This window comes from Schistocerca piceifrons, chromosome 10 (genome assembly GCF_021461385.2).
Source record: "Schistocerca piceifrons isolate TAMUIC-IGC-003096 chromosome 10, iqSchPice1.1, whole genome shotgun sequence".
NCBI classification, from domain to species: domain Eukaryota; kingdom Metazoa; phylum Arthropoda; class Insecta; order Orthoptera; family Acrididae; genus Schistocerca; species Schistocerca piceifrons.
Window position 1 is genome coordinate 17,199,819 of NC_060147.1, and position 23,276 is coordinate 17,223,094.

At 44.7% G+C, this 23,276-nt stretch overlaps 1 protein-coding gene across 1 annotated transcript in view; it reads left to right on the forward strand.

Annotated features, from left to right (window-relative positions):
- LOC124718636 (peroxidase-like) overlaps positions 1-23,276 on the forward strand; it is a 329,029-nt gene that overhangs the window by 66,552 nt on the left and 239,201 nt on the right. The window contains exon 2 of the mRNA XM_047244260.1: positions 8,675-8,716. The gene's annotated coding sequence lies outside the window, so the exon portion shown is untranslated. The remainder of the gene's footprint in view (positions 1-8,674; positions 8,717-23,276) is intronic.

Consider the following 23,276-nt stretch of genomic DNA (forward strand, 5'->3'; position numbering starts at 1 on the left):
CCGAAAACAAAGGAAGTAGGTTACAGTACACTTGTTCGCCCACTGCTTGAATACTTCTCAGCAGTGTGGGATCTGTACCAGATAGGGCTGATAGAAGAGATAGAGAAGATCCAACGGAGAGCAGCGCGCTTCGTTACGGGATCATTTAGTAATCGCGAAAGCGTTACGGAGATGATAGATAAATTCCAGTGGAAGACTCTGTAGGAGAGACGCTCAGTAGCTCGGTACGGACTTTTGTTGAAGTTTCGAGAACATACCTTCACCGAAGAGTCAAGCAGTATATTGCTCCCTCCTACGTATATCTCGCGAAGAGACCATGAGGATAAAATCAGAGAGATTAGACCCCACACAGAGGCATACCGACAATCCTTCTTTCCACGAACAATACGAGACTGGAATAGAAGGGAGAACTGACAGAGGTACTGAAGGTAAACTTCGCCACACACCGTCAGGTGGCTTGCGGAGTATGGATGTAGATGTAGATGTAGAAGTGATTTCTAGCGTTCCCCAAGGTAGTGCTGTACGCCCTTTGCTGTTCTCTTTCTATAGAAACGATTTGGGAGACAATCTGAGCAGCCGTCGTAGGTTGTATGCACATGACGCTGTCATCAGAAGATCAAAGCAAACTGCAAAACGATTTAGAAAACATATCTGTATGGTTCAAAAATTAGCAATTGACCCTAAATAACGAAAAGTGTACGGTCAGCCACATGAGCGCTTAGAGGAATCTTAAATTTCCGTTTCGTGATAAATCAGTCAAATGTAAAGCTCGTACATTCAACTAAATATCTAGGAATTCCAACACAGAACAATTTAAATTGGAAAGAACACACAGGAAATTACCAAATAAGCAGCAAGCACTCGCAAATCATGTTTTCTTTATTTACTGGTTGCTGCTTATTTGGTAATGTTATGGTTTACGGTCGCTCCACAACTTGGGAACCACATGGAGCCCACCATTCACACAGGAAATGTTGTGTGGAAGGTAAACCAAGAACTGCGTTTCATTGGCAGGAAACTTAGAGAATGTAACAGATCTACTAAAGAGACTGCCTACACTACGCTTGTCCGCCCTCTTTTGGAATACTGCTGCACGATGTGGGATCCTTACCAGATAGGATTAACGGAGTAAATCGAGGAAGTTCAAAAAAGGGCAGCACGTTTTGTATCATCGCTAAATAGGGGAGAGATTGTCATTGAAATGATACAGGATTTGCGGTGGACATCATTAAAACAAAGGCATTTTTCGTTGCGGGGGAATGTTCTTACGAAATTTCAATGACCAACTCCCTCCTCCAAATGTGACAATATTCTGTTGACGCCGGCCTGCATCGGGAGAAACGATCATCATAATAAAATAAGGGAAATCAGAGTTCACACGGAAAGATGTAGGTGTTCTTTCTTTCCGCGCGCTGTACGGGATTGAAATAATAGAGAATTATAGTGAAGATGGTTCGATGAACCCTCTGCCAGGCACGTAAGTGTGATTTGCAGAGTATACATGTAGATGTATATGTAGATGCAGAAGGATCTTGAAACTTAAGCGGATTGAAAGAGTAAGAAATGAAGTACTTCCCTGGTGCATCGGTAAGAAAAGGATTAAGTGGAAAATAGCGAGAACAAGAAGGGACAGGGTGTTAGAACATGTATCTAGACACAAGGGAATAACTTCCCTGGCAGTAGAGAGACCTGTAGAGGGCAAAAGCTGTAGGGCAAAAATATAGGAAAGTATCCAACGAGTAACTGAGCAGACTGTGTGCAAGAGCTACTCTGAGCTGATGCGGTTGGACCAAACAGGAAGGTATGGCGGTCCTCTTCAAATCAGTATGATGATGAGAAAAAAGCCAAGAAAAAAATGAATGTAAGTTTACAACTCTTCGTATAGGTATTGCGAGTATTCTTGTAGGTTGGAACGACCAAGCCAACCAAGTTGCAGATGTGTACAATGTACAGCCAGTTATATTTTCTCCACTTGTTGACTTGCTGTGCCAGCGATCTTATAGGTTACTCTGATATCTGTAGAAATGAATTCAATTTAGCGCGAGGCGCAGACGTAACGGCAGCCAAGGAAGCAATGTGGAGCGCGCCGAATTCGGATGCGCCTAAGAAGATAGGCTACCCGTCGAGTCTGTGCGTCCAAGGCAGTGGATCCTTATGCACCTCTTTTAAGGAGACTTGGAGTGCCCTGTATCGACTATGTTTAATTTCGTTAATTGGCGTTCCTGTATTTCAGAAACCACTGTAACAATTAACACAAACTACACTACTGGCCATTACAATTGCTACACCAAGAAGAAATGCAGATGATAAACGGGTATTCATTGGACAAATATATTATAAAAAATGGTTCAAATGGCTCTGAGCACTATGGGACTCAACATCTTAGGTCATTAGTCCCCTAGAACTTAGAACTACTTAAACCTAACTAACCTAAGGACATCACACACACCCATGCCCGAGGCAGGATTCGAACCCGCGACCGTAGCAGTCCCGCGGTTCCGGACTGCTGCGCCAGAACCGCACGGCCACCGCGGCCGGCAATATATTATACTAGAACTGACATGTGATTACATTTTCACGCAATATGGGTGCATAGATCCTGAGAAATCAGTACCCAGAACAACCACCTCTGGCCGTAATAACGGCCTTGATACGCCTGGGCATTGAGTCAAACAGAGCTTGGATGGCGTGTGTAGGTACAGCTGCCCATGCAGCTTCAACACGATACCACAGTTCATCAAGAGTAGTGACTGGCGTATTGTGACGAGCCAGTTTGTCGGCCACCATTGACCAGACGTTTTCAGTTGGTGAGAGATCTGGAGAATGTGCTGGCCAGGGCAGCAGTCGAACATTTTCTGCATCCAGAAAGGCCCGTACAGGACCTGCAACATGCGGTCGTGCATTATCCTGCTGAAATGTAGGGTTTCGCAGGGATCGAATGAAGGGTAGAGCCACGAGTCGTAACACATCTGAAATGTAACGTCCACTGTTCAAAGTGCCGTCAGTGCGAACAAGAGGTGACCGAGGCGTGTAACCAATGACACCCCATACCATCACGCCGGGTGATTCGCCAGTATGGCGATGACGAATACACGCTTCCAATGTGCGTTCACCGCGATGTCGCCAAACACGGATGCGACCATTATGATGCTGTAAACAGAACCTGGATTCATCCGAAAAAATGACGATTTGCCATTCGTGCACTCAGGTTCGTCGTTGAGTACACCATCGCAGGCGTTCCTATCTATGATGCAGCGTCAAGGGTAACCTCAGCCCTGGTCTCCGAGCTGATAGTCCATGCTGCTGCAGACGCCGTGCCGGCCGTGGTGGTCTAGCGGTTCTAGGCGCTCTGTCCGGAACTGCGCGACTGCTACGGTCGCAGGTTCGAATCCTGCCTCGGGCATGGATGTGTGTGATGTCCTTAGGTTAGTTAGGTTTAAGTAGTTCTAAGTTCTAGGGGACTGATGACCACAGAAGTTAAGTCCCATAGTGCTCAGAGCCATTTCAGCCATTTGCAAACGCCGTCGAACTGTTGGTGCAGATTGTTGTCTTGCAAACATCCCCATGTAACGACCCAGGGATCGAGACGTGGCTGCACGATCCGTTACAGCCATGAGGATAGGATGCCTGTCATCTCGACTGTTAGTGATACGAGGCCGTTGGGATCCAGCACGGCGTTCCGTATTACCCTCCTGAACCCACCGATTCCATATTCTGCTAACATTCATTGGATCTCGACCAACGCGAGCAGCAATGTCGCGATACGATAAACCGCAATCGCATTAGGCTACAATCCGATCTTTATCAAAGTCGGAAACGTGATGGTACGCATTTCTCCGCCTTTCACGAGGCATCGCAACAGCGTTTCACCAGGCAACGGCGGTCAACTGCTGTTTGTGTATGAGAAATAGGTTGGCATCTTTCCTCATGTCAGCACGTTGTAGGTGTCGCCACTGGCGCCAACCTCGTGTGAATGCTCTGAAAAGCTAATCATTTGGATATCACAGCATCTTCTTCCTGTCGGGTAAATTTCCCGTCTGTAGCACGTAATCTTCGTGGTGTAGCGATTTTAATGGCCAGTAGTGTAGTTTCAATGAGTGTAGGACGTAGATGAGGCTTACTAGATACTGAAAGATACTGAAATAATTAGAAAAAATAGCCTGCCTGCCCTATCACTTTGACTCGAAACATAAAAAGAAGCCTCTTTATTATTGCTCAAATCGTACATTGAGGTTACGTTACACATCACACTGTAATCATTGGTATGTTAAGTCCTGATAGACTAACTACCAACAGTTTAGAGATACGTAAAGCAAGAATGCAAGTCCTTCTTAGTGTACAACCTTAACTTAACAGATTCTTTCATAATTCTGCTGTCGATTGCTGTCAGGAACTCTCGAACAATTGAACTCTGCCCTGTTCGTCAATTAGTGGTCTCTTTGTACAGCGTTGGGGCTGTTTGCTTACAGATGGTACGTGACTGCGTCGCATTTTTACCTGCAATTCGCAATTAGCCAGGTTAAATCGGCGGTTTCTTAATGCTGGCGACCTCATATTGGTCTAGCAAAAGTGTCAAGTACTCTATTTCTCGATTTTTTTCGTTCACAGTCCATTCATGATTCGTTCATTACACCTATATGACCTGACGACATCATCAATTACGTTTTCAGTGGGCACGGGATCCCAGAGATTGGAATGTTGATCAATGGAAATGTGTCACCTCGGCGGATAAATCACGCTTCTTGTAATACCAGGTCGAGGGTCGTGGCTGGTTATGGCGTCATTCAAGCAAATACCCACTCTGAACATGCACCTTGCCACAGGAGTGGGCTGGTGCGGGCAGAATGCTGCTACGGGCAATATTCAAATGTGCTTCTATGGAATTTGTCGTATAATCAATGGCACCATGGCTGCTATGCAGTACCTGACAATTTCTGTGGCCCACCTACAACCCTTCCTGTTTGATGTCTTCCTCAACGCCGATGGCAGCTCCCAGCAGGATAATTCCCTGTGACACGCGACGGTGAACTGACGTCGATGTCTTAACCACCAAATTCTCCTGATGTGAAACCCAAGGAACAAGACGGATTTTAAGTAACATTACACGTCTGGGACACTATCGGTCGTTAGCTCCACGTCCACAAACCACCCGTCCGCAGCTCGTGGTCGTGCGGTAGCGTTCTCGCTTCCCACGCCCGGGTTCCCGGGTTCGATTCCCGCGGGGTCAGGGATTTTCTCTGCCTCGTGATGACTGGGTGTTGTGTGATGTCCATAGGTTAGTTAGGTTTAAGTAGTTCTAAGTTTTAGGGGACTGATGACCATAGATGTTAAGACCCTTAGTGCTCAGAGCCATTTGAGCCACAAACCACCGACGCATAATTTATGTGAATTGCGTGACCTGCGCGTAGACATCTGATGCCAGATTCCTCCTGAAAACTACCAAGGACCTGTCGAACCATGTTACACAGAATCGCTGATGTATTGCTTTCCAGGGGTCGACCAATACGCTAATTACCAGATGGATACTATATTTCCATTCATCGATGTAAACGGTTCATAGAAATGTCTTCCAAGTACTGAGCGAAGTGACATAGTGGTTAGCACACTTGATTCGCATTCGGGAGGACGACGGTTCAATCCGGCGTTCAGCCATCCTGATTTATGTTTTCCGTGATTTCCCTAAATCGCTTCAGGCAAGCGCCGGAATCCATCCTTTGGAAGAGCACGGCCGACTTTCTTCCCCATCCTTCCCTAAGCCGAGGTTCTGCGCCCTGTCTAATGACTTCCTTGTCGACAGGACGTTAAACACTAATCTCCTCCTCTCGGACTTCCAAGCACTGAATTTTAAATTATTATCCGAAAACAGTATACTTTTTCGAAGATCCCTCTACTAGTAAGACTACCTCACTTTTGTTGTGCACACTACAAATGTACCTGTCAGAAACTTCGACACAAATTCAACCTCGCGGCTGCTCTACCGCCTGAAGATATGCAATCCGCAGCTAAGAGATGTCTAAGGAGCTGCCTAACCCCTAGGCGCTAGAGCAGCTACGAGGCTGAATTACTGCCGAAGCTCCTGACAGGCACATTATTTTCCGTCTCAACGAAGGTATGTCGGTGGCCGAACTGGTCTCTCACGCATATCTTAATGTTGCATCCCCCATCCCCCCCCCCCAAAATCACCCCACAGGAGGGCGAAAAACAGGGGGGCTGGAAAAGCAGAAACACCGTTCCGCTGCTTTGGATCGCATTCAGATTCCATCGAATGGTTTTGAACGGTCTCTAGAGGTTCCACTCTGTAAAGCGGGGCAAAAATTGTGGTCGCATTACACTCAAAATGTATTAAATCACGTTCAATAGGATTACAGCCCGACGATGTCCTTAAGATGAGATTCAAGTGCCCAGAGACTGGCACTAGTGTCGAAAGTTGTCAAAAACTTACTATTGCTCATCACCCATGATCTGTCGTTTTCAATCACGAAATGTCGCAAGATCATCAAGAACATCTTCGTCTTCGTCGTCGCACTCCGAACTGTCGTTTTAGACCCGCTAAATGCGTCGGAATCAACGCCCGAAAGAAAGGGGTGGTTTCATTGAGACCCTGTAAGCCGCCCCCTGAGGCCTTTTCATGTCGATTCTGAGCAGTTGCCTGTTTGAAATGTTTTCCTCGGGCCGCCATAAGAACCCCCCACCCCTCCCCCCTTCGATTTCAACGCTGGGTGTCCCGGTTCTGAATTCCTTCACAGAGGTCTCAAAAGAAGAGATGGAATGTTGGGTAAGTGGACACGTGACAACCTTCTCATCGTATGACACGTCCACGGTGGCGCTGAGCAGAATTGTGTTGAAATTTGGTGCTAATGTGACATCACTAACCCACCTTACAGCTCGCATGAATTTCTGAGCTGTGGTCTTTTTTTCCGCAAGTGTCCGCACCTTGCTGTTTGAAGCATCGCAGAGACCTAGGGTGATGTCGCAGGACGCCACGCATTTGTACCATTACGGAAGATGGCTGTAGGCACCTTTGACTCAAATTTCAAATTTATACATCGCACTCGGTGACAGTTACAGAGTTTCTAATAAGTGATCCTTTAATTTTGTTGCGCAGTGTAATTCTCAACAGGCGATGTGAGGATTTTCAGCAACTTGGCATGTCGATTACTACAAATCATTAGTCATAGCCTGCCGGGGTGGCCGAGCGGTTCTAGGCGCTACAGTCTGGAACCGCGCGGCGCCTACGGTCGCAGATTCGAATCCTGCCTCGGGCATGGATGTGTTGATGTCCTTAGGTTAGTTAGGTTTAAGTAGTTCTAAGTTCTAGGCGACTGATGACCTCAGAAGTCAAGTCCCATAGTGCTCAGAGCCATTTCAACCATTTTATTCATCAAACAAATGTACAAATCAGGAACCATATTTGAGATCGAATATTCCACACTGCAACGGGGTTTCGGCTGTTGTGAAACTTCCTGAGAATTTGAAATTGTATGTCAGGCCGGGACTCGAACCCGAAACCCTCACGTTTTGCGGGCAGTGTTTTAAGCCTGAGCTATCCGGGCACAACTCACGACACACCCTCACAGTTTCTACTTCCAGCCTACTAAACTTCAAGCACGTTCTCCTCGTATGTGACCGGTCTACTTGAAGAGAAGGACGAAAGACAGCGCTATCCACAAATAGTTGACAAGTTAAACTTCCGGTTTCACAAGGTACGTTCTCTTCCGTATACGAGACACTGGACTGCTATTCGTGAGGACAACGATTTTAATCCCCGACTGGCAGTTAAGATTTACGGCTCTGTTAAGGTTAACGTCGGGATAGTTTCTTCGAAAATGACACAGTTAATATCCTTCCCCAGTGTTTCACAATCCGAGCTCGTTCTCTGTCCCTAATGATGTAGTCGACGACGAGACAAACCTACATTCTCTCCCCTCTGCTCCTCTCCCCCCCCTTTCTCCTCTGCCTTCCACACTATCCCCTCTCTTTCCCCCCTCTGTTCCTCCCTCCTCCTCTCTCTCTCTCTCTCTCTCTCTATATATATATATATATATATATATATATATATATATATATATATCTACCCCCTCCCCTGCTCGTATCTCATTCAACTTCACTGACATGGTTCTGCGCTATTTTCGCACCTCTTTGACTGCCTTCTTGTCCTCAAAGTGAGATATGCATACATCAGGGCCCGTAGTTCATGTTCATAAGCACAAATATGGTCATTTATCATGGCAGACAAAGTTTGGTTAAATTTAAATCATTTGCTGTTAAATAAATTCTACATTCGACAGGATGTGTGTGTGTGTGTGTGTGTGTGTGTGTGTGTGTCTTCAAATGGCTCTGAGCACTATTGAACTTAACATCTGCGGTCATCAGTCCCCTAGAACTTAGAACTACGTAAACCTAACTAACCTAAGGACATCACACACATCGATGCCCGAGGCAGGATTCGAACCTGCGGCTGTAGCAGTCGCGCGGTTCCGGACTGTGTGTGTGTGTGTGGGGGGGGGGGGGGGGGGATGTATGTGTGTGTGCGTGTGTGTGTGTGTGTGTGTGTGTGTGTGTGTGTGTGTGTGGATAGGCAGTTTTTTTTACAACAATATATTTCTACATGGTGCACAAATGCACAAATATAAGCTAAAACAATGAAAATTATTCTTATTCCTTCTTGTTTCAGATCGAGTCTGTTGCGACAGCTGCAGAGAGTTTACTGCGTTGGGTGAGTAATAAAAATTCAGCGATTAAGAGTCGAAAAATGTACAAGTACTTTATACATGGTCATATACAGCGTGATTTTTTTTTTCTACCGTGTACAAACTCTAGTGACTGATCGATGAGAAGATACGGAACAAACAAAGTCTATTGGACTTATGTCCGGTAAATGCATGGTTTCGTGCTAGAGACCATTTATTCAGTCATACATTGTTACAGAGACTGCGGCCTAATGCACTGCACCATGCAGGGACAGTTACAGCATGTGCTGAAAATGGTTTCCATGTGGTTCGACGCATGCGCTATGCGCCGTTCTGTCCCACACGTCCACATCGCCCAGGCTGCATCCGGACAGTGTCAAAGGCAGCATGAATTCGCTGCCCCAGTCTCTCCATATCTGGAATGGGCTGTGCACACACGATACTTTTGAGGTGGGCCCATAACCAGAAATCGCACGAGTTGAAGTCCGGTGAACGAGCAGGCCGCGCAACTGGACCCCCTGCTCCGATCTATCGGCCAGGGAAGACACGATTGAGATGCATCCGGACGTTAACGGCAAAGTGGGCTGGAGCCTAATTACGTAGCAGCCACATAACCCATCGAATCATCAGTGACACTTATTCCAGCAGCGGAGACAAAGTCACCCGTAAGAAACGCCAATACTTCCGTCCTGTTAGGCGACGTGGAAGGAAGACTGATCCCAAAATACGGTCGCCTGTTATCACGGCCCGCACGTTCCGGCTGGACCGATGCTGATGATTCGCTGTCACCATACCCATGCGAGTTCTGCAGACTATCACACAGATGACTGTTACGGAAGCTCAAGATACGACTCTGCGTATAGGCGGCCTCATCTGTGAGTAGGATGGATGACACTAGTTCAGGAATCGTGTTTGCCTGTTGAAGAAACCATTGACAAAAGTGCTTCCGATGTGGAAAGTCTGTCGCTAGTAGGCCCTCCACACCCTGAAAGCGATAATAGTAGTAACAATTGTCATTGGGAATGTTCCACACGGTCTTCTGGCTTACCCCGTACTGCTATCTCTGGAACACGGCGTCCACGGTTCGATTCTCGGCCGGGTTGAGGATTTTCTCTGGCCAGGGACTGGATGGTGTTTTGTTGTCCTAATCATCATCGTTTCATCCCCATCGAAGCGCAACGATGATGATTAGGACAACACATCACCCAGTCCCTGAGCGGAGAAAATCTCCGGCCTAGCCGGGAATCGAACCCGGGCCGTTAGGACTGACATTCTGTCGCGCTGACCACTCAGCTTCCGGGGTCGGAGCGTTTCCGGATGAAACTGCCTAGCAATGCGGAGAAAGAAATTCCTGCAACTGCAGTTAGAGTGGATTACGAAGACCCACGGACATATATCCCTGGCAGCGTCAGGGTAGTACCCTGGACGTATTGCAAAAACCGGTGGGGCGTTTCCTTACGCAACGGCAGATATGCGGCGTCTGACGTCAGGCCGTATCTGCAGAGGTCGCGAACCGCCCAGTATCTCTGCCGCACTCTCTGAATGGCTACAGCCCAACAGAAATGGAAACAACAACAAAAACTATAACATTAGTGCTCCGCCTCCCACGTCGCAAAGTCGTCATCTTCACCTCACTGCACACCCATTCACAGAAGGCTAAGCGAGGAGCGGATTTACATTGAAAAGCGGAAGAAACTGGTACATCTGCCTAATATCGTGTAGGGCCCCCGCGAGCATGCAGAAGTACCGCAACACGACGTGGCATGGACTCGACTAATGCCTGAAGCAGTGCTGGACGGAACTGACTCCATGAATCATGCAAGGCTGTCCACAATTGCGTAAGAGTACGAGGGGGTGGCGATCTCTTCTGAGCAGCACGTTGTAAGGCATCCCAGATATGCTCAATAATTTATGTCTCTGTGGAGTTTGGTGGCTTGTTGCCTTATATAGGCGTTGCCGACCGCAGTGCCGTATTCTGCCTGTTTACACATCTCTGCATTTGAACACGCATGCCTATACCAGTTTCTTTGGCGCTTCAGTGTAGTTGCCACACGCTTTCGTCCGGCCAGCTTCTCGACTGGACCGAGAACAGGATTTGTGATTGGTGTAAAGAATGACAGCTAACTCTAAATATAGATAAATGTAAATTAATGCAGATGAATAGGAAAAAGAATCCTGTAATGTTTGAATACTCCATTAGTAGTGTAGCGCTTGACACAGTCACGTCGATTAAATATTTGGGCGTAACATTGCAGAGTGGGACAAGCATGTAATGGCAGTTGTGGGGAAGGCGGATAGTCGTCTTCGGTTCATTGGTAGAATTTTGGGAAGATGTGGTTCATCTGTAGAGGAGACCGCTTATAAAACACTAATACGACCTATTCTTGAGTACTGCTCGAGCGTTTGGGACCCCTATCAGGTCGGATTGAGGGAGGACATAGAAGCAATTCAGAGGCGGGCTGCTAGATTTGTTACTGGTAGGTTTGATAATCACGCGAGTCTTACGGAAATGCTTCAGCAACTCGGGTGGGAGTCTCTGGAGGAAAGGAGGCGTTCTTTTCGTGATTCGCTACTGAGAAAGTTAAGAGAACCAGTATTTGAGGCTGACTGCAGTACAATTTTACTGCCGCCAGAAAGACAAGATAAGAGAGATTAGGACTCGTACAGAGGCATATAGGCAGTCATTTTTCCCTCGTTCTGTTTGGGAGTGGAACAGGGAGAGAAGATGCTAGTTGTGGTACGAGGTACCCTCCGCAACGCACCGTATGTTGGATTGCGGAGTATGTATGTAGATGTTGGTGTAGATGCTGCCACCTACTGCCAGTTACTCCTATCAGCGACCTCAGTAGTCATCAAGCATCGTGAGAGAGCAGAACGGGGCACTCCGCAGAACTGATCGACTTCGAACGTGGTCAGGTTATTGGGTGTCACTTGTGTCGTACGTCTGTACGCGAGATTTCCACACTCCTAAACATCCCTAGGTGCACTGTTTCCGATGCGATAGTGAAGTGGAAACGTGAAGGGATACATACAGCACAAAATCGTACAGGTCGACCTCGTCTGTTGACTGACAGAGAGCGCCGACAGTTGAAGAGGATCGTAATGTGTAACAGGCGCACACCTATCCAGACCATCACACAGGAATTCCAAACTGCATCAGGACCCACTGCAAGTACTATGACAGTTAGGCGGGAGGCGAGAAATCTTGGATTTCATGGTCGAGCGGCTGCTCATAAGCCACACATCACGCCGGTATATGCCAAACGACGCCCCCCCCCCGCCCCCCTTGGTGTAAAGAGCCTAAACATTGAACAGTGGAAAAACGTTGTGTGGAGTGACGAATCACGGTACACAATGCAGCGATCCGATGGCAGGGTGTGGGTATGGCGAATGCCCGGTGAACGTCATCTGCCAGCGTGTGTAGCGCCAACAGTAAAATTCGGAGGCGGTGGTGTTATGGTGTGGCCGTGTTTTTCACGGAGGGGGCTTGCACCCCTTGTTTTGCGTGGCACTGTCACAGCACAGACCTACATTGACGTTTTAAGCACCTCCTTGCTTCCCACTGTTGAAGAGCATTTCGGGGATGGCGATTGCATCTTTCAACACGATCGAGCACCTCTTCGCAATGCACAGCCTGGTTACAAGACAATAACATCTCTGTAGTGGACTGACCTGCACAGAATCCTCATCTGAATCCTGTAGAACACCTTTGGGATGTTTTCGAGCGCTGACCTCGTGTAGGGCCTCACCGACCGACATCGATACCTCTCGTCAGTGCAGCATTCCCCGAGAAACCTTTCGGCATCTGATTGATCGTATGCCTGCGAGAGTGGAAGCTGTCATCAAGGCTAAGGGTGGGTCAACACCATACTGAATTCCAGCATTACCGATGGAGGGCGCCTCGAAATTGTAAGTCATTTTCAGCCAGGTGTCCGGATACTTTTGAACACATAGTGTAGGTTCCAGAAAATAAAAATATCTTTCCACGTGAAGTGGAAATAACACCAACGCAGCGTAAGAAGTGAGGTCCAAAACGAAAAAATTTGCTAATTGTTGATATGCAACATAGTTTCTGTGCATCTCAACTTTCGCTAACAACGAAGGAAAATGTAGTGGTTTCCAGACTATGTAAGGAACAGGCAAAAAAGACTTGAGTATTGTAAATTGTAGGCCACTTCTGTAAGTTAATACTGTTTTTAATATCTAAATTCTAAAATGTAAGAACACGTTATGCATCCATATATCCAGAATGACCACGTGTCTAGTGAGAAATACTCACTTACTCAGTTAAAGACGGTGAAACCAATAATGATTTATTGTAACAGCTATTGCGGAAGACTGCCATGTAAACTTATTAAAAAAGTTCAAAGTGCTTCACCATAATGTTTATCGTCATATTTAGACAGTATGTCACGTACTTCTTGAATCTATCCAGACACTACAGTATTTGATTATACAAATAGACATGAGAGGCAAACTAGCGAGCTTACGAAGTTACAAGAACAGAGTTTAAATGATGACTCTATAAATATACCACAAATAATTACACCGCCCACAGATTCTTCCTGCGCTCCGTGCGCGTATGGAACGGGATGAAGCAATAATAAACTGCTACAATGGAAAGTACCCTTTGCCATCCACTTTACAGTGAAGAGTATGGCTCTAGACGTAGATAAAAATTACTTGATTCACTTCTTTAATTACCGTTGTTTCAATTGAAACGCACATTCGTTTATGGTGCGTATTTTGAAACCATAATAGTGAACAATTTATGGGATGATGTTAGATACATTTTCTTTCTTGTGTGCACATCAGACATTCGTGTCAGAACGTTGGTAACGAAATCGTAGTTAGCTTGTCAGCAGTCGGCACAGTGTGGCTGATGACTGCTGCCATCTGGCGGCAGTTCTGACAGACAACTGCGTTCGCTGACTAACAGATGGTGCTGGCGTGCAGCGCGGTGAGATCAGCAGTGCGCAGTACTGCGTTAGCGTTGCCATTATTTGCTGGTTTGATTCGACACGCTTCGGTACTTCTGTTCTGCTTCTTCTTAATTAATCACATCGTATTAATATACGATGAAACACTAATCAAAAACAAGCACGACAAATATAACACAAGTGCCTGATCTATAAACTAGGTAAAATTGATACGACTCTTATTTCAGACAACAGCTAATTCTATGTTGAAATTGTGAGCAACAGTTACGGTGACGCAGAAATGAATGAAAAAAAGTCTTTGTCTGACGTCAGTAATACACTTAGTGCGAAGAGACACCGTTCCACTGTCTATATAATTTTCACAGAAATTGTATTGAGTAATTGTAAATGTCGGATCCAGGCCCCGGTGAATGACGTTTTGAATGCAGCCAACTCCTGGGAATCGGAGACGTGGACTGTTTTAACAGATGCAACCACCGAGCCGGCATAACATGTTTCTCAAATGTTTTGTGTTTCTCAACTGTTTTACGCTCACTAACCGAAATAATTTCTTCCTATAGGCACCATAAAAATGGGCAGCTTTCATTAGTGATGTTTCCTGAGATACTTTCCATTTTTTTGTATTTTCTGATTTTGTTTGTTTCAATAACTGTTAGGTGAACTCCATGATTGCGTGTTTGTCATACATATCACGCTGAATGGTGGGGTAATATCCGACATTTGGTGCTCTGATTGTAGTGCGAATACGCACTATGTGATCAAAAGTATCCGGACACCCCCAAAAACATACGTTTTTCATATTAGGTGCATTGTGCTGCAACCTACTGCCGGGTACTGCATATCAGCGACCTCAGTAGTCATCAGACATCGTGAGAGAGCAGAATGGGGAGCTCCATGGAACTCACGGACTTCGAAAGGTGGTCAGATGACTGGGTGCCACTTGTGTCATACGTTGTATTTTTGGAGGTGTTATTATTGAATACAGAGAAGTTGCGAGAGAACAATACTGTGGCGAATTACAAAATGACCAGCAAAGGATCCGATGTTTATTCATTAATTCTTACACATCCAGCTTGTTCTAACAAGGTCTCCTCGAATTCTGTTGTTCCAGCAGCTCTTACGGAACCAGTAGACTAATTAACCACTTATTTATTTATTTTATTTAGCGTATGGCATCTACAGAGTAAAACTGCACACATACTATTAATTAATGTAATAAACGAATTACAAATACATTATTAAATGACTGAGTGCAAACAACAATATGCGAAAGATTAGGGAGACAGCTATTACAAATCCACATCTAGGCAGAATTTTATTGATTGGCGACTCCATGGAGTGTTATGTGCACCACGACCAGATAATGGATATAATTGGAAGGAGAAACAGCCTTGGTCGTATTTTTTTTGTTTTTGTTTTATTATCCGCAAAATCGATTTTCGGTCACTTAGTGACCATCCTCAGTGCTGTAAGATACAATTAAAATTTTTAGGCACTGGTATTAGCAAGCGTAGAGCGGATAATAAAACAAAAAGTACGACCAAGGCTGTTTCTCCTTCCAATTATTTCCACATCTAAGCAGGTCACCCACTGAACAGCACGTGGAGTAGCATTCATGACATCCCTCCATTCTCCTTCAAACCTCCTCGCAGCACATTCGAAGATCAGGTGAGGGATTGTTTGTTGTTCTGCACCACAGTCGCATCGTGGGTCATCAGTGAGTTTCCATTTGTGGAGAATGGCCTTACACCTGCCGTGGTTAGTCCTCACACGATTAAGTCTGCACCAAGTTCTTCTGGGCATTTGCATTCCTTCCACCGGCATCGAAGGATCGGAATCACTGATGAGAAGATGGTGATTATTCAGCGACTAGTATTGCCTCCATTCCATTGCTATGTCGTACCTTTCTGGGAATTGAGGACTTCGTCTTCCCATATATGTTTCCTGGATTTTAGGCGGGTTGTTGGTAAATGGTCCAATATTTTTCGGATAGGTATATCTTCAGAGACAGAGGGGTCATTAATTTTCTTCCATTCTCGGATAGCTGCTTCTGAGGGAGGGAGGAGCTATATTGCAAAGGGAATGAAGCCAGGGAAGTGGAGTTGATTGCAGAGTTCCTGAGACAATCCTCGTGGTGGTATTAAGCTGGACATCTATTTTCTTTGTGTGTGTGCTCTTGTACCAGACTGGGGCGCAGTATTCTGCCACCGAGTAAACAAGAGATTGTGCTGCGGTGCGTAGTTTGTTAGCTTGAGCTCCCCAGGAAGTTCCAGTCAGCTTTCTTAATATGTTATTTCGATTTTTTATCTTTTGACAGGTTATTTCTATTTGTTCTTTATATGTTAGTGACCGATCAAGAGTGATTCCTAGATATTTTGGATGGTTGTTGTGCGTCAATCGCTCACTGCAGAATGTTACTTGTAACTCTCGTCTTGCCTCATGATTGTTCAGGTGCAATACGCTAACCTCAGTTTTATTTGGATTTGAGCAGAGCCTCCATTTCGTATAATACTGGTTAAGAAGTTGAAGGTCCGTTGACAGAGTAGCTTCCTCCTCTTCGAATGTCTTGCTCTGAGTGGCTATTGCAATGTCATCTGCATAGCAGAATTTTTGCGATGTAGTTGCTAGCATGTCACTGGTGTATAGGCTGAAGAGTGACGACTGAACGGAAAACAGTCTACACACTAGGCGACCGAACTAGAATGAATTTCTCTCACGGTCACGAAAAATTAATCGCTATACGAAGATGAGAGAAATAATTATTGGTGGGCAGTAGCGGATAATGTTGCTAACACCATTTCCCGGCATGAAAAAGAGAAATTACAGAACCCCTCCCATCCTGCACAGCATCACCATAGGAGCGTCGACGTGGATAACGAACGAGTGTGTCTAGTGTTGTGGAAGATGTGAATGCCCAGTACGACGTCAGTCCCACGATGGCGTAGCTTTCAGTCCCATATCGGCGACGGAGACGAGAAGCTGGGCATCGAAAGGAGGTGCATTACGCAAAGTTGTCCTGATGTTCTTCCAAGACTTTTTTCAAACACACACGCAGAATCATAACATTGTCACTTAACCCCGCCCCCTCCCCAGTAGGGCTAGTAACGTGCTTTGCAAATAATTTCCAAGCCAAAGACTGCGTTTTGTTGGCAGGACACTTGGGAAATGTAACAGCTCTACTAACGAGACTGCTTAGACTATGCTTGTCCTGGTCTCGCGGTTCTAGGCGCTCAGTCCGGAGCTGCGCAACTTCTACGGTCGCAGGTTCGAATCCCGCCTCGGGCATGGATGTGTGTGATGTCCTTAGGTTAGTTAGGTTTAAGTAGTTCTAAGTTCTAGGGGACTGATGACCACTGATGTTAAGTCCCATAGTGCTCAGAGCCATTTGAACCATTTTTTTTTTTGTGCTTGTCCGATTTCGTTTGGAGTACTGCTGCGCCGTGTGGGATCCGTAACAGGTAGAATTAACGGAGTACATCGAGAAAACCGAGCGAGGTCGCGCAGTGGTTAGCACACTGGACTCGCATTCGGGAGGACGACGGTTCAATCCCGTCTCCGGCCATCCTGATTTAGGTTTTCCGTGATTTCCCTAAATCGTTTCAGGCAAATGCCGGGATGGTTCCTTTAAAAGGGCACGGCCGATTTCCTTCCAAATCCTTCCCTAACCCGAGCTTGCGCTCCGTCTCTAATGACCTCGATGTCGACGGGACGTTAAACACTAACCACACCACATCGAGAAAGTTGAAACAAGAGCAGCACGTTTTGTATTATCATGAAATAGGGGAGAGAGTGTCACTAACATGATACAGGATTTGCCGTGGAGACCATTAAAGCAAAAGCCTTTTTCGCTATTGCAGAATCTTCTCACTAAATTTTGCAGTCGCCGACTTTCTCCTCCGAATGTGAAAATATTTTGTTGACGCCGACCTACACAGGGATAAACGGTCATCATAACAAAATAACGGAAATCAGAGCTCGCACGGAAAGATATAGGTGTTCGTTTTCCAGCGCGCTGTTCAGGAGCCGAATAATAGAGAATTATTCTGAATTTTTTTTCGATGAACCTTCCGCCAGGCGCTTAAGTGTGATTTGAAACTTTTATCCTTTCTGGATTTGGAACACTGTGACTGTCTTGTTAAAGGTTTCGGCAATTACTGCAACCAATCGCCGTTTTTTCATCAATTTTTATTTATCCATGACCGGTAAAGAAAGTATACATTTTATTACGAATGCCACACAAAACGAAAAATGAGCAAAGGAAATCTCAGCCCCCACAAAACTCTTTGGAGACAACAACAGCCACACTCTTTGGTTTGTTTATATTTTGTAAAGTATGTGGGAGTCGCCAACGGCGGAAAAGTGCCTGTTTCACTTGGTATTTAACGATACTGGAAAGCATACACTATGTTTTCCAGAGCAGTGCTTGCAACATGAATAAAAATAGTGAGTAATAACATATAATCTTACAACCTTAATATTCCTCCCACATACAATGCCCACTTTTTCGTCTCTGTATTTGCCACAGATGCACGACCCCCACAATACTCCAAACTAAATTGTATCATCTGATGATAAATCGCCAGGGAATTCGAAACCAGCCATGAATAAATAAAAATTGAAGAAAAACCGGCGATTGGTTGCAGTAATTCCTGAAACATTTAAGTGTGATTTGTTTTTAATATCCTTGTAGATGTAGATCATGGATACTAATGTTTTTATTTATGTATAATGCAGACAGAACAACTAGCGGACAAGGAAGAACTGCGCGGTTTAATAGTGCTGGCGTAGGGATTGTACGCCTGTCCATTTTGTTAGCAAAATGTGACTCGCGAGGCAGTTACAGCCGATAACTGACGCTGGAGCGCGCTGCAATCGCGTATCCACGTCGCATAGTTTCTGAGCGTTCAGCGTGTAATCTGCCCCTTCCTTCCTAATTCCATATTCGTCTTTTATGATGATTTGAGAGGGGTGAAGATTACAATGAACTTTCTAGTTTACTTACAGCTTTTCACGTAGAGTTGGCTCCAGTTCTTCTTGCCTAGGGGTCTGATTCTTGAAGCTGAAAATGTCACATTTTAGATCCTCACGGCTGCGATTGATCTAAATAAATCTGAAGATTGTTGTTGCAGAATTCTTGTTGTTACGTTAATAAAGCTTCTCACATTTCAGTATATCATACAGTCTTTTGATTTTTTTACATTAACAAAGCCAAAATTACATTTATATATGAAGATGGTATCTATTTTTTCGGCTCACCGGCCATTTGACCATCTTCTTCTGTGCGGATGCACAAACAGTGCCCAAACTCTTACGAGAATCGGCAAAAAATCGTGAGTAATGAGTATAATGAGGAGGGGCACCATGAATATACAGGGTGCGTCAAAAACGTGTATACACACTTTGAAGCGTCATAGAAAATTTATTTCCTGTTCTACAACGTTAAATTTCTGGAAATGGAAAGCTTGAAGTACAATTGGGAAAAATAAATGTACTTTGCAAATGTGATTAATGTTCAAACTGGTGGCCTTCAGCATCAATACATTTCTGAGTACGAGTCACCACTGATTCCGTACGTCGTACCAAAGTGTCCAATGAGATTTCTGCGCACACCGCCTGAATCTGATTCCAAAGTGTGTCCAGGTTACGTGGTTTACGTTTGTACACCTCATCTTGTACTGTGCCCCATAAGAAGAAACCCAGCGGCGTTGAGGTCTGGGGAGCGTGCAGGAAACTCGATTGGTCCCCTGCGTCCTATCCACTGGCCTGGCACATTGTGATCCAGGTACGCTCGTACGTTCCTATAATAGTGCGGCGGGGCGCCATCTTGTTGGAAATAAAACTCATCATTCCCGTATAATGCACGAATGGCAGGGAATATGGAGTCAGCAAGCACTGTTAGGTACGTTTCTCCAGTAACAGTAGCTTCAAAGCGGAAAAGGCCCAATGAGTCCCCTTGCAGACAAACCACACCACACATTTACACCAGGCAAATTCACAGCCTTTTCAGCTGTAATGTGAGGATTATCTTCAGCCCAGTACACACAATTGTGCCTATTGACAGTTCCATTGAGTTTGAATTGGGCTTCATCCGACCACCATCTCCTGAACCCATTCACAAAATTCTAACCTTAGATCTGGATCGTCATTTAGCTGTTGCAGTTACTTCCTTGCCACTGCTGCCACCTGTTACTTTCTCACAGATATTTAACCTTGTAGAACGGGAAATAAATTGTCTATGACAGTTCAAAGTGTGCATACATTTTTTTGATCCACCCAGTAATGCAGGACAATATGTTGGGAATGTAGGTCTCACGGGAGGCGTGCCGGAAATAAGTCCCTGCAGTCGCACTGTCCTCTGTGTACTCGATGACTAGCCGGCACGGTCTCCTCCGAAAAAAAAAAAAAAAAAAAAAAAAAAAACTGAGTGAAAAGATAAACAACGAACTTCAACGGATGTCATGTGACGTCCGCTACGACGAAATACAACGAACAATAACGAGCAAAATCCAAAGAAAAAAAAATGGCTCAGATGGATAGAGCGTCTGCATGTAAGCAAGAGATCCTGGGTTCGAGTCCAGGTCGGGGCACGCATTTTCGACTGTCCCCGTTGACGTATATGAACGCCTGTATGTCCAAACTAGTGATTTCATTGTAATTTCATCCGAAACTACAATGTTCTCATAAAATACAAACATATGTCCGATCACATCAGAGGTATGCTTACGACTCTCACACTCTGCGGAAATGACAATATCCCAAAGGGTTTGTAATTTTTCTTAACAAATGACTTTCTACTATTTTCTGCTACAATATTAATTTCGATTATTATTTCATAAATGAATCCAGAAATAAATATAATAAACAGTACAGAATTGCGTAATTAGTAATAGAAATTTTAAGTGTACAAATATTTCGTAATTTTAAATTTTTCTAAAAAAATAATTTTAACTGTACATTCAGAACTGACTTATAGATTATATCAACGAGACTAATTTTTTTTATAAAGTAATTCATTTTCATTTTCTGCTCTATCCTGTGCAAGCTCCTTCATCTCCCAGTACGTACTGCAGCCTACATCCTTCTGAATCTGCTTAGTGTATTCATTTCTTGGTCTCGCTCTACGATTTTTACCCTCCACGCTGCCTTCCAATACTAAATTGGTGATCCCTTGATGCCTCAGAACATGTCCTACCAACCGATCCCTTCTTCTAGTCAAGCTGTGCCACAAACTCCTCTTCTCCCCAATTCTAGTGAGTACCTCCTCATTAGTTATATGATCTACCCACCTAATCTTCAGCATTCTTCTGTAGCACCACATTTCAAAAGCTTCTGTTCTCTTCTTGTCCAAACTATTTATCGTCCACGTTTCACTTCCATACATTCCATACAAATACTTTCAGAAACGACTTTCTGACACTTTATACTCGACGTTCACAAATTTCTCTTCTTCGGAAACGCTTTTCTTGCCATTGCCAGTCTACATTTTATATCCTCCCTACTTCGACCATCATCAGTTATTTTGCTCCCCAAATAGCAATACTCCTTTACTACTTTAAGTGTCTCATTTCCTAATCTAATTCCCTCAGCATCACCAGACTTAATTCGACAACATTCCATTATCCTCGTTTTGGTTTTGTTGATGTTCATCTTATACCCTCCTTTCAAGACACTGTCCATTCCGTTCAATTGCTCTTCCAAGTCCTTTGCTGTCTCTGACAGAATTACAATGCCATTGGCGAACCTCAAAGTTTTTATTTCTTCTCCATGGATTTTAAAACCTACTACGAATTTTTCTTTTGTTTCCTTCACTGCTTGCTCAGTATACAGACTGAATATCATCGGGGAGTGGCTACACCCGTGTCTCACTCCCAAATATAAAATACTGCGTAGAAAATTATATTACAGCTTTCAGAAAAGGAACTGCGATAATATTGACCTGTCCAAAATTCGAAAAATAATGCTGGTATCGACAACTACTGTTGAGGAGAAGTAATGCTAGAGGAGGATGACCCGTTACAGGCGGCACACTGAAGACTCAACGTTGACGTTCGAAAGCACGGTCCGTGTGCCGAGGCTTAAGGAAATGTCAGAGATCCATTTGTCCATTGTGTTAAATACGAGCTACAAGGAGAATTAGCGAAATAAATTCGCTCCGCTACCCTGGATAGCTATAAATAGAACCTTCCTGCTCCGTCCACGACCAGTTCGTGTTTTGTTCGCCATTGACGGAACAATAAAGGACGCTGGGGGCTTACGTCACCGCGTTACTGCGCGAGACCTTCGACTCTGACGGAGCTGAGTTGTGATTGCGCTGACTCAGGCGTACATTCTCGTAGTACCGAGCACCGTCAAGCCCACGGAGAATATTGTAAGCGAGGTCCGCCTCCGTAGCGTAGCGGAATCGTTACCGCCTACCCCGCAGGGGTCCCGGGGTTCGATTTCGGGCAGGGAACTGGGTGTTGTGTGTCTTTCATCATTATTGATTCGCAAGTCGCGCTAGTGGCGTCAACTAAAAAGGACGTGCAATACGGCGGCCGAACTCCCCCGAATGGGGCCTCCCAGCAAACAATGCCATACGATCATTTCCATTGTTAGTAAGGTTCCACTATCACAACTTGAAACATTTCTTGATTATTACGACAGCTGTTTCGGAAGATTTCCATTTTCAAGTACACCTACTTTGTCCTGACGTATATGTAACATCTGGTGTGACTGTATCTGTTGACTGTTCCAGTTATGTTTCACGTCAAATTCTAAAATATCGATTTCACGTTGAATTTGTATTGTTTTAAACAGCGTGGCTAAATATTTCGATATAATATTGCTGTAACATTGTAGATATTTCCTGTCATTTTTGACAGTTCACACCACAGATGTTTTATATTTACATAGTTAGAGACTATGGTCTACGATATTACGCCAAAATATTACGCCACACTGTATAAAACCGTGCAAAATTGACGTGAAATCTATATTTTAGAATTTCACGTTAAGCATAACTAGAACAGTGACCCAATACAGTCACACCAGACGTTATATGAAGGGCTTATTTCAATATTGGTACAAGTCCATTTTTGTTCACTTTGAGATACAGAGTCCTAAAGTTAAATGAGCGCTGAAAAATCTGCAGTTGAGATATCAGAAATATTGAAGCATATAGCTTCTTGCTAGAGATTAACCTTTCTTTCTGTTTGTTTGGATCGTTAATTTCAGAAGCATTATGGGCAGAAAAGCGGAGGTAATGGACTTGTACCACTATTGAAATAAGCCCTTCATGGACAACGTAGACGGACTAAATGAAAATCTCCCGAAACAGCTGTCGTAATAATCAATAAGTGTTTTAAGCAGTAATACTAGAACCTGGCTTACAATGTCCTTTCAAGACATATATTTCACTGCAGGCCCAATCATCAAGAAATCACGGAGGATAGCTGACTAACCTTCGCATTTCTTACATTTTGCCTTTGTAGCATTGAAACTTCTTGGCAGATTAAAACTGGCATTGGCTAATTAATGTAGCGCAAACTTAATGAACAAGGCTGGGAGGTTTAACGTCCTCGTCGTTTGGTTGGAATACTGGCTCCAACAAAGCATTACATGAACTCCATTCCTTCCCAGAGTTAACCATCTAATGATATCAAACGTT